Here is a 10,860-nt window from a genome sequence, read left to right on the forward strand (position 1 = left end):
GGCTTGTCAGCCACAGAAGACTTGTGCTTCTCAAAGACCCACATAGGGGGTTTGACCCACCTTCCAAAGCCTGAAACAATTGGGTGCTCCCGTGCCTGAGGCCAGCCCCACCAAGCTGCAATCCTCAGAGAGCTGACAAGAGACCTAAAGGCTGGAGGCTTATAGCAATTGTAAGCCCCTGAGTCTAACAACCTGCCATGCTGGGGGCCTACTCACTTAAAAGAAATACTGAAACACAAATGTGGTATTAGAACTTGCAGCCAACTGTGCTGGGGCTCCCCACACCTGATAAAGAGACTGAAGGGACCACAACAAATGAAGCAGCTGAGCATTACAACAGCTAGCTAGGAGCATAACTCAGCCTCCCTGGGCACCTACAGGGAGAGCAAACAGGCTACAACAGAAGGACACATGTAGCCCACATAGGGGTCACCCCTGGAACATTGAGAACTGAAGGAATCACACTGGAAGCCTCCTAAGGCATCACATATATAAGGTCACCTATCCAAGAGCAGGAGACGTAGATGACCTACCTAATACGTAGACACAAGCACAGGGAAAGAGGCAAAATGAGGAGGCAAAGGAATACATTCCAAGTAAGGGAACAACACAAAACCCCAGAAAAGGAACTAAGTGAAACAGAAATGAGCAACCTACCTGACAGAGAGTTCAAACAGAGTGTTAAGGATGCTCACTGATCTGGGGAGAAGAATAGATGAACTCAGTGAGAATGTCAACAAAGAAATGGAAGATATAAAAAAGAACCAATCAGAAATGAAGAATACAGTACAGGAAACGAAAAATTCACTAGAGGGACTCAAAAGCAGAGTAAAGGATACAGAAGAACGGATCTGCGAGCTGGACGAAAGACTAGAAGAAATTACCCAAGCTGAACAGGTAAAAGAAAAAAGAATTAAAAAGAGTGAGGACAGTCTAAGGGACCTCTGGGACAACATCAAGCGCACTAACATCCGTGTTATAGGTGTCCCAGAAGGAGAAGAGCGGGACAAAGGGGCAGAGAATCTATTTCAAGAAATAATAGATGAAAACTTCCCTAACCTAAGGAAGGAAACAATCAGGTACAGGAAGCACAGAGAGCCCCAAACAAGATAAACCCAAAGAGGCCCACACCAAGACACATCATAATCAAAATGTCCAGAATTAAAGATAAAGAGAGAATCCTAAAAGCCGCAAGAGAAAGATAAGTTACATACAAAGGAAACCCCATAAGGCTATCAGCTGACTTCTCAGCAGACACCTTACAGGCTAGAAGAGAGTGGCACAATACATTTAAAGTGCTAAAAGGAAAAAACTTACAGCCAAGAATACTCTACCCAACAAGGTCATCATTAAAAATGGAAGGAGAGAGAAAAAATTTCCCAGACAAGCAAAAATTAAAGGAGTTTGTCACCAAGAAACCAGTGCTACAAGAAATGTTAAAGGGACTGATTTAAGGGGAAAAGAGAAGACCACAAATAGGAAAAATTATCTATTTCCATGATAAGAGGGTAATGGATACAAATGACAAAAAAGAGGTTAGATATGATATCAAAAACATAAAATGAGGGAGGAGGGGAGTTAAAGAGTAGAGCTCTCAGACAGAGGTCAAACTAAAGAGACCATCAATTCTGTAGAGAAGGAGAAAGGAACAGAGAAGGACTACTAAAACACCGAGAAAAAAAAAAGTTAAAAAATGGCAGTAAGTACATACTTGTCAATAGCTACTTTAAAGGTCAATGGACTAGGGCCGGCCCCGTGGCTTAGTGGTTAAGTGAGCACGCTCCACTGCTGGCGACCTGGGTTCGGATCCCGGGCTCGCACCGACGTGCTGCTTCTCCGGTCATGCTGAGGCCGCGTCCCACATACAGCAACTAGAAGGATGTGCAGCTATGACACACAACTATCTACTGGGGCTTTGGGGGGAAAAAATAAATAAAAAAAAAAAAAAAAAAAAAAAAAAAAATAAAAAAATCTTTAAAAAAAAAAAAAAAGGTCAATGGACTAAATGCTCCAATTAAAAGGCACAGGGTGGCTGACTGGATAAAACAACAGGACCCATATATATGCTGCATACAAGAGACACACTTCAGACCTAAAGACACTCACAAACTGAAAGTGAAGGGATGGAAAAAGATACTCCATGCATATGGCAATGAAAAGAAAGCTGGACTAGCAGTACTCATATCAGACAAAATAGACTTTAAAACAAAAACTGTAAAAAGAGACAAAGAAGGGCATTACATAATGATCAAGGGAACAATCCAACAAGAGGATATAACACTTGTAAATATCCACGCACCCAATGCAGGTGCACCTAAATATATAAAGCAATTATTAACTGACATAAAAAGAGAAATAGACAGTAACACAATAATAGTAGGGGACTTTAACACTCCACTTACACCAACGGATAGATCACCCAAACAGAAGATCAATAAGGAAACATTGGCCTTAAACGACACCTTAGAACAGATGGACCTAGTAGATATATACAGAGCATTCCATCCAAAAACCGAAGAATACACGTTCTTTTCAAATGCACATGGAACATTGTCCAGGAGTGATCATATATTAGGCCACAAAACAAGTCTCCATAAATTTAAGAAGATCGAAATAATACCAAGCATCTTTTCTGACCACAACAGTATGAAACTAGAAATCAACTATAGGAAGAAAATCAGAAAAGCCACAAATATGTGGAGATTAAACAACATGCTATTGAACAACGACTGGGTCAGTGAAGAAATCAAAGGAGAAATCAAAAAATACCCGGAGACAAATGAAAATGAAAATACAACATGCCAGAATTTATGGGATACAGCAAAAGCGGTTCTAAGAGGGAAGTTTATAGCGATACAGGCCTATCTCAACAAACAAGAAAAATCTCAAATAAACAATCTAACAATGCACCTAAAGGAACTGGAAAAAGAAGAACAAAGTCCAAAATCAGTATAAGAAGGGAAATAATAAAAATCAGAGCAGAAATAAATGAAATAGAGACTAAAAAACAATAGAAAAAATTAATAAAACCAAGAGCTGGTTCTTTGAAAAGATAAAAACAAAATTGACAAACCTTTAGCTAGACTCACCAAGAAAAAAAGAGAGAAGGCTCAAATAAGTAAAATCAGAAATGAAAGAGGAGAAATTACAACAGACACCTCAGAAATACAAAAGATTATAAGAGAATACTATGAAAAGCTATATGCCAACCAATTCGACAATCTGGAAGAAATGGATAAATTCTTGGAATCATACAACCTTCCAAAACTGGATCAAGAAGAAGTAGAGAATTTGAATAGACAAATCACCAGTAAGGAGATCAAAACAGTAATCAAAAACCTCCCCCAAAATAAAAGTCCAGGACCAGACGGCTTCCCTGGTGGATTCTACCAAACATTCAAAGAAGACTTAATACCTATCCTTCTCAAACTCTTCCAAAAAATTGAGCAGGCGGGGAAGCTCCCTAACTCATTCTACAAAGCCAACATTACCCTGATACCAAAACCAGACAAGGACAACACAAAAAAAAGAAAATTACAGGCCAATATCACTGATGAACATCGATGCAAAAATCCTCAACAAAATACTAGCAAATTGCATACAACAATACGTTAAAAAGATTACACACCATGATCAAGTGGGATTTATTCCAGGGATGCAGGGCTAGTTCAACATTCACAAATCAATCAACGTAATACACCACATTAATAAAATGAAGAATAAAAATCACATGATTATCTCAATAGATGCAGAGAAAGCATTTGACAAGACACAGCATCCATTTATGATAAAAACTCTGAATAAAATGGGTATAGAAGGAAAGTACTTCAACATAATAAAGGCCATATATGACAAACCCACAGCTAATATCATCCTCAATAGTGAAAAACTGAAACCTATCCCTCTAAGAACAGGAACCAGACAAGGATGCCCACTGTCACCACTCCTATTTAACATAGTACTGGAAGTCGTAGCCAGAGCAATCAGGCAAGAAAAAGAAATAAAAGGGATCCAAATTGGAAAGGAAGAAGTGAAACTGTCACTATTTGCAGATGACATGATTTTATATATAGAAAACCCTAAAGAATCCACCAGAAAACTTTTAGAAGTAATAAACAAATACAGTAAAGTTGCAGGATACAAAATCAACATACAAAAATCAGTTGCATTTCTATACACCAACAATGAAGTAGCAGAAAGAGAAATTAAGAATACAATCCCATTTACAATTGCAACAAAAAGAATAAAATACCTAGGAATAAACTTAACCAAAGAGGTGAAAGATCTGTACACCGAAAACTATAAAACATTTCTGAAAGAAATTGAAGAAGACACAAAGAAATGGAAAGATATTCCATGCTCTTGGATTGGAAGAATCAACATAGTTAAGATGTCCATACTTCCTAAAGCAATCTATAGATTCAATGTAATCCCTATCCAAGTTCCAACAACATTTTTCACAGAAATAGAACAAAGAATCCTAAAATTTATATGGAACAACAGAAGACCGCGAATAGCTAAAGGAATCCTGAGAAAAAAGAACAAAGCTGGAGGTATCACACTCCCTGATTTCAAAATATACTACAAAGCTATAGTAACCAAAACAGCCCGGTACTGGCACAAAAACAGACACACAGATCAATGGAATAGAATGGAAAGCCCAGAAATAAACCCACACATCTATGGACAGCTAATCTTTGACAAAGGAGACAAGAACATACAATGGAGAAAAGAAAGTCTCTTCAACAAATGGTGTTGGGAAAACTGGATAGCCACATGCAAAAAAATGAAAGTAGACCCTTACCTTACACCATACACAAAAATTAACTCCCAATGGATTAAAGACTTGAATGTAAGACCTGAAACTATGAAACTTCTAGAAGAAAGCATAGGCAGTACGCTCTTTGACATCGGTCTTAGCAACATATTTTTAAGCACCATGTCTGACCGGGCAACAGAAACTATAGAGAAAATAAACAAATGGGACTACATCAAACTAAAAAGCTTCTGCACAGCAAAGGAAACCATCAACAAAACGAAAACACAACCTAACAATTGGGAGAAGATATTTGCAAACCATACATCTGATAAGGGCTTAATCTCCAAAATATATAAAGAACCCATGCATCTGAACAACAAAAAAACTAACAACTCAATTAAAAAATGGGAAAAAGACCTAAACAGATATTTCTCCAAAGAAGATATACAGATGGCCAACAGACACATGAAAAGATGTTCAACGTCATTAACTATCAGGGAAATGCAAATCAAAACTACAATGAGATATCACCTCACGCCCGTCAGAATGGCTATAATTAACAAGACAGGAAACAACATGTGTTGGAGAGGATGTGGAGAGAAGGGAACTCTCATACACTGCTGGTGGGAGTGCAAACTGGTGCAGCCACTATGGAAAACAGTAGGGAGATTCCTCAAAAAATCAAGGATAGAACTACCATATGATCCAGCTATTCCACTGCTGGGTATTTATCCAAAGAACTTGAAAACACCAATGCGTAAAGATACATGCACCCCTGTGTTCATTGCAGCGTTATACACAATAGCCAAGACTTGGAAGCAACCTAAGTGCCCATCAAGGCACGAATGGATAAAGAAGCTGTGGTATATATACACAATGGAATACTACTCAGCCATAAGAAATGATGAAATCCAGCCATTTGTGACATGGATGGACATTGAGGGTATTATGCAAAGTGAAATAAGTCAGAGGGAGAAGGTCAAATACCATATGATTTCCTTCATTAAGTAGTACATAATAACAACAATAAACAAACACATAGAGACAGAGATTGGATTGGTGGTTACCAGAGGGGAAGGGGGGAGGGAGGAAGGTGAAAGGGATAATTCGGCACATGTGTGTGGTGATGGGTTGTAATTAGTATTTGGGTGGTGAACATGATGTAATCTATGCAGAAATAGAAGTATAATGATGTACACCTGAAATTATACAATGTTATAAACCAATGTTACTGCAATAAACAAAAAAATTAAAAAAAAAAAAGAATTCTATGGAAGGCTTGATAAAACACACAAATTGGCTGACTCCCACGATTTCCACATCAGTAGGTCTAAGGTCTGCAGGGATTTGGTATTTTGGACAAGTTTTCAAATGATGCTGATGTGCTGACTTGGGGACCCATTTTTGAGAACTACTAACTTAAAATTAAAATTAAAAAAATTTAAATTAAATTGGGTAAGAGGATAAGAGAATGATTAGCTAAAGCACTACTATAGCTAAGAGTCAAGCTTCTCCCTGAACAAGTGATATCTTAGTGGTCCTTTAGATGCCACATAACGTGATGGGGAAAGCATATACCAGGTAGGGCTATACTAAATGCAAAGACCCTGAGGTATAAACCAGCTTGGCTTTTGTGAGAAATAGGAAGAAGGTCAGTATTCTGGGTGAGTGAGCAAATGGTAAGAGACAAAATTTAGAATGGCAGGCAGAGCCAGATCATTTAGAGTCTTAAAGGCCACGATAAGAACTTGGAGGTCTTTAAGCAGAGAAAGGTACAACCTGAGCCAGGCTAAGACGACTCACTCGTTCCATAGGTATTGAGTAAGTATATAAAAGTGAGCATACACACACATAAAAACCAGTTTCAAAAATTTTGACCTTTAAATAAGTGTTTTCGCCTACTTTATATAGCATATGAGTGAGAACATACAAATTAATACACTGGCCAAAATTGTGCCTTTACCACTGATACTTTAAGGATATTACTATGTACTATAAACATGGGCAACTCAAATAATAATTAGGGGGAAAATCATATGGAAATTGCTAACAAACTCATTAGAGTGTGCTTAATTATTGCAGTGAAGGGGTAGCAAGAGGATTGGAGCTTACCAAATAAATCTGTTTGCACATGGATTGATATGCCTGTATCATAATTACTCACAGCTGTTGGACTTTTGAAGTTTATTAGGAACTTAATTCCAAAACTTGCATGCTGAAAAGGTTTTTTAAGAAGGAAGTGTTAGCCCAGTGCCTGTAATGTAACCAAGGAGAATTTTTCTAGCAATTCTTCTTGGCAATTACTCACAGAGTAACTATAGTTCTCCTCATTATATATAATGAAGTGGACCTGCTCATTTTTGATTTTCACACACTTTGCAGAAAGAGCAAAGCCTCCTGATTGAAACTGCTTGAGCCCCGTGATGAGAAGTTGCATGTAATATGTGTTCCAATTACAAAACGATCTCAGAAAACAGGCTCGATGCCTGATGTATTCATTTGAAAGCAATTCTTGGCCAAATTGATCTTTAAATAATCTATCTATATGCTTGTTAATTTAATAGATCAACTGACATCAGGAAAAGACAGAAGTGCTTCATCCTTCACACTCTGTCTTATAGCTGACAACTAATCCTTCTTTCTTGGCGATTCATTTTATACCTTATAAATTAGAAGAAATGTACAAGATCCCTGAAATACAGCTGAGGCTATGCCCAATAGCTTCTTCTTACTCATCATTAATCAGAAAATTAATACTGTGGCTGGGCTAACAATTTTGATCTCAGTCTAATTTTTGGTCTATTTAACTATGGCTGCTATCCTGACTTACAGTGTTATTGAGCGTAAATGAAGTGATTATTTGTACCTAAGTGATTTCCTTTGTTTCTAAGGTACCTTTTCAGATCAGCTTTTGATAAGTGCTAAGACTAGCTAATGAGGACAATTTAAAAAGAAAACAATAACTTAAGAACCAAGTGTTATCACAGTCAATGAATTTTCCAGTGTTCATGCACGTGCACCCATACACTCTTCCTGCCTATATAGACCAAATCATAGTATTAAAGATCTTGTATAATCTGGCCTTTTTTATCCTTGCTGCCACATACCTTGCATTCCAGATTCCCCAATTACTAACTTTTCTTCCAACTTATGTTGGACTATCATATATCCATGCCTACATCCTTTTCATTCCTTCTTCCTGGAATGCCCTTCCTTACTTGAATTGAGATCCCACCCAACCTTCAAGGACCAAATCAACATCTTTCCCACTGAAAAGGCTTGCCTCAGTCTATCCCAGGAAAAATCAATATGTAAACAAACTCTGCTTTTAATACTAATATATTATTTGTCATCAATTAAAATGCAAACTACAACAGCAACAATCATAGTGATAGCAAACACTTATATTGTTCCAGTTCCTTGTTCTAAGTTTACCATTCTAAATTCTTTATAGATTATCATCTCATTTAATCTTTACAAAGCCCTATGATATGGGTGATTTTATTTGCTTCATGAGCAACAGAGGCAGTGAGAGAACAAATAATTTGTTCCAGATCACTCAGATGTTAAGAGGGCTGAGCCAGATTTTGGACCCAGTCAATGTGGCTTCAGAGTCCAGTCTCTTAACTCCTATGCTGTGTCACAATGCCAATCTTGCAGGGGAGTTGAAAGCATTAGAATAAATCTAAAGTGCCTGGCATAGTATCTCAAACATAATTCAAGAAGTGGTGGTGATCTTATTATTATATGCAATAAAATTATTATAAAAATAAATTATAAGTAATAATTAATAAATCTGATACGATATATTTATTGTTCTTTTAGTATGTCAAATGTCAGTCTATCATTTTAGGTTGATGCTCTATAAATCAGCAATCATAACTTTTATGCATGAGTCCACAACTCACATACATGGTTGTGGTGCAGAATAAGCATTCAATAAACATTAAGTGAATGAATGAATGAAATGAATCAACAAACTAATCCAAGAAGCTTCTGGATGGGCTTTTCCCTCTCCTCCATATTTCCCTGAGGCACAATGCTAAATATCTCAAAAATCAGACAAATATTAAGCCATTGAAGCCTGGATTAAATCAATTTTTTCCTTCCACTTCCATGAGTTATTATTTAAAATAAAACCCACAAAGCAATATTTTTAAAAGTCTACATCCCGAAGTAAAACATGGAAATTATCTGATTAATGCAGATAGCCACTCACCAATTTATATTCTTAAACTCAAGAGAATCATTTAGCTAATTGTATAGGTGATTATTATGCTTTTCACAGAAGTGTGTATCATGCATTTAGAATTTTTAAATTGCATCTCCAAGAGAATCCTCTTAAATCTAATTATTGTATACTTAAAATTTTCCATAATCAGTTAAAAGATTTATTTCTTTAAAGACAAAAAGCTTTTACATATGTGAAAATTCACTTGTGAGAAGGTTAGTTAAACATTTAAAAAAGTAATTAAGTAGGTTTTTTTTTTAAGTAGGCTGAAACATACATTAAAATAACTGGTCAACAACAACAAAAAAATTCTTTCTCATATTTTTCTTGCTAACTGTTTAAAGTTTAGTGTATGACCACCAAAAAAAATTTGTTTCAATAATTCAATAGTAATCAGAATTCTTATACTTAGGGAAATTCTCCGATGTTTCAGAAAATATTTTAAGATAAAGTGCTGATAGAGGTACTGAGTTTGGAAAAGGCTGAAATTCTTTGAACTTCCCATGTGATTGGTGACTGGTTCCACTTCAAATGTGCTGCTGCTTTAAATTTGGTCCACCGAGAAGAGATATATGCACGTAGAGAACATTTTCAGAAAAAAGTAAAAAGAAGGAACAAAGAGAGAGGCAGGAAGTGTGGGAAGGAAGGAAGAAGAAACTCACTGTGGTTTGCTTCTCTCAGTGGCCTTGGAGAGAAACAACAGAAAAAGTAGTTTTCAGAACTCTATCATTGGTCTGAAACCTGTTTTTACTCATGTGTTTATATTGGTTTTTTAAAAAAGGCACAAACCCACACTATATATATACTTATCTATAAATTATATACTTCTGTATTATATATGCTATAATACATATATAAATGTACACAGCATTTACAAGGATGTGATAAACAAAATAAAAGAAAAGAAGTTCAATAGTACCTTCCTGCACCACATTTGAGAAACACCGCTCTAAAGAATGGCAATGTCAATATTTTAAAATATAAGATTTCCCAATTGGGACTTCAACATGTCAGTATCCCGTAATATTCTGATTTGCCAAAAACTTAACCATAGACCCATTGTCCAAATTCAATGCCTACGTCTTTTTGTTAATTTCATAAAAGTCTTCTTTTTGGTGTACATCTCTGACTGAAGAAAAAAAAAGTTTTCAAGGACAAATGAATGCTTTGGGGAGGCTTTTGATATACTGAAGGTTTGTTTAACAGTTCGTCCTGGGCTAAGTTGGGGAATTTAGGAGATTCAGGTGGGATTGCTTAACGTTAAGTACATGATAAAAGAACTTTATTTACAGAGCCATCAATCTTCTTTATGAAGCTGGGACTGCAGAGAGAACATTGGACTATGAATCAAAAGATGTGGGTGCTAGTGCCAGAGGTGATTCTGCAACTAAGTAGTTGGATGACCTTGATCAAGTCATTTAATTTTTCTGTGTCTCCCTTTAAAATTTTTTTTTGCTAAATTCCTCAGACATTTATGGAGCTTCTTCTATGTACTTGGTATAATAAGAAATAATCACATGAATAATTAACCCTAATACTTTTAAGCACCTATTAAGACTCCAAAAGGAGAATTTCTAACTTTCTAGACATTTTCTCTAACTTCGTGGGATTTTAACATTTAAGTTATATTCAAAGTCTATGCCAAGTATCAGCAGAATGCCTTGTTTGCAACAGTAATCTGGATGTGCTTCCTGGGGCTATATGGGAAAGCAATCATTGGCCAAACGTTCATTATAAACTGTAAGTGTCTTACAAACAGAAACAAAAGCCAAGGTTTTCAAACTTCTTGGATTGTCAGAATCACTTGCTGAACTTTTTTGAATCCCACATCCCAACCTTGGCATTATGATTCAGTACATCTGAGCTGCAA

This window comes from Ceratotherium simum, chromosome 4 (assembly GCF_057802395.1).
Source record: "Ceratotherium simum simum isolate JZ-2026a chromosome 4, ASM5780239v1, whole genome shotgun sequence".
NCBI lineage: Eukaryota > Metazoa > Chordata > Mammalia > Perissodactyla > Rhinocerotidae > Ceratotherium > Ceratotherium simum.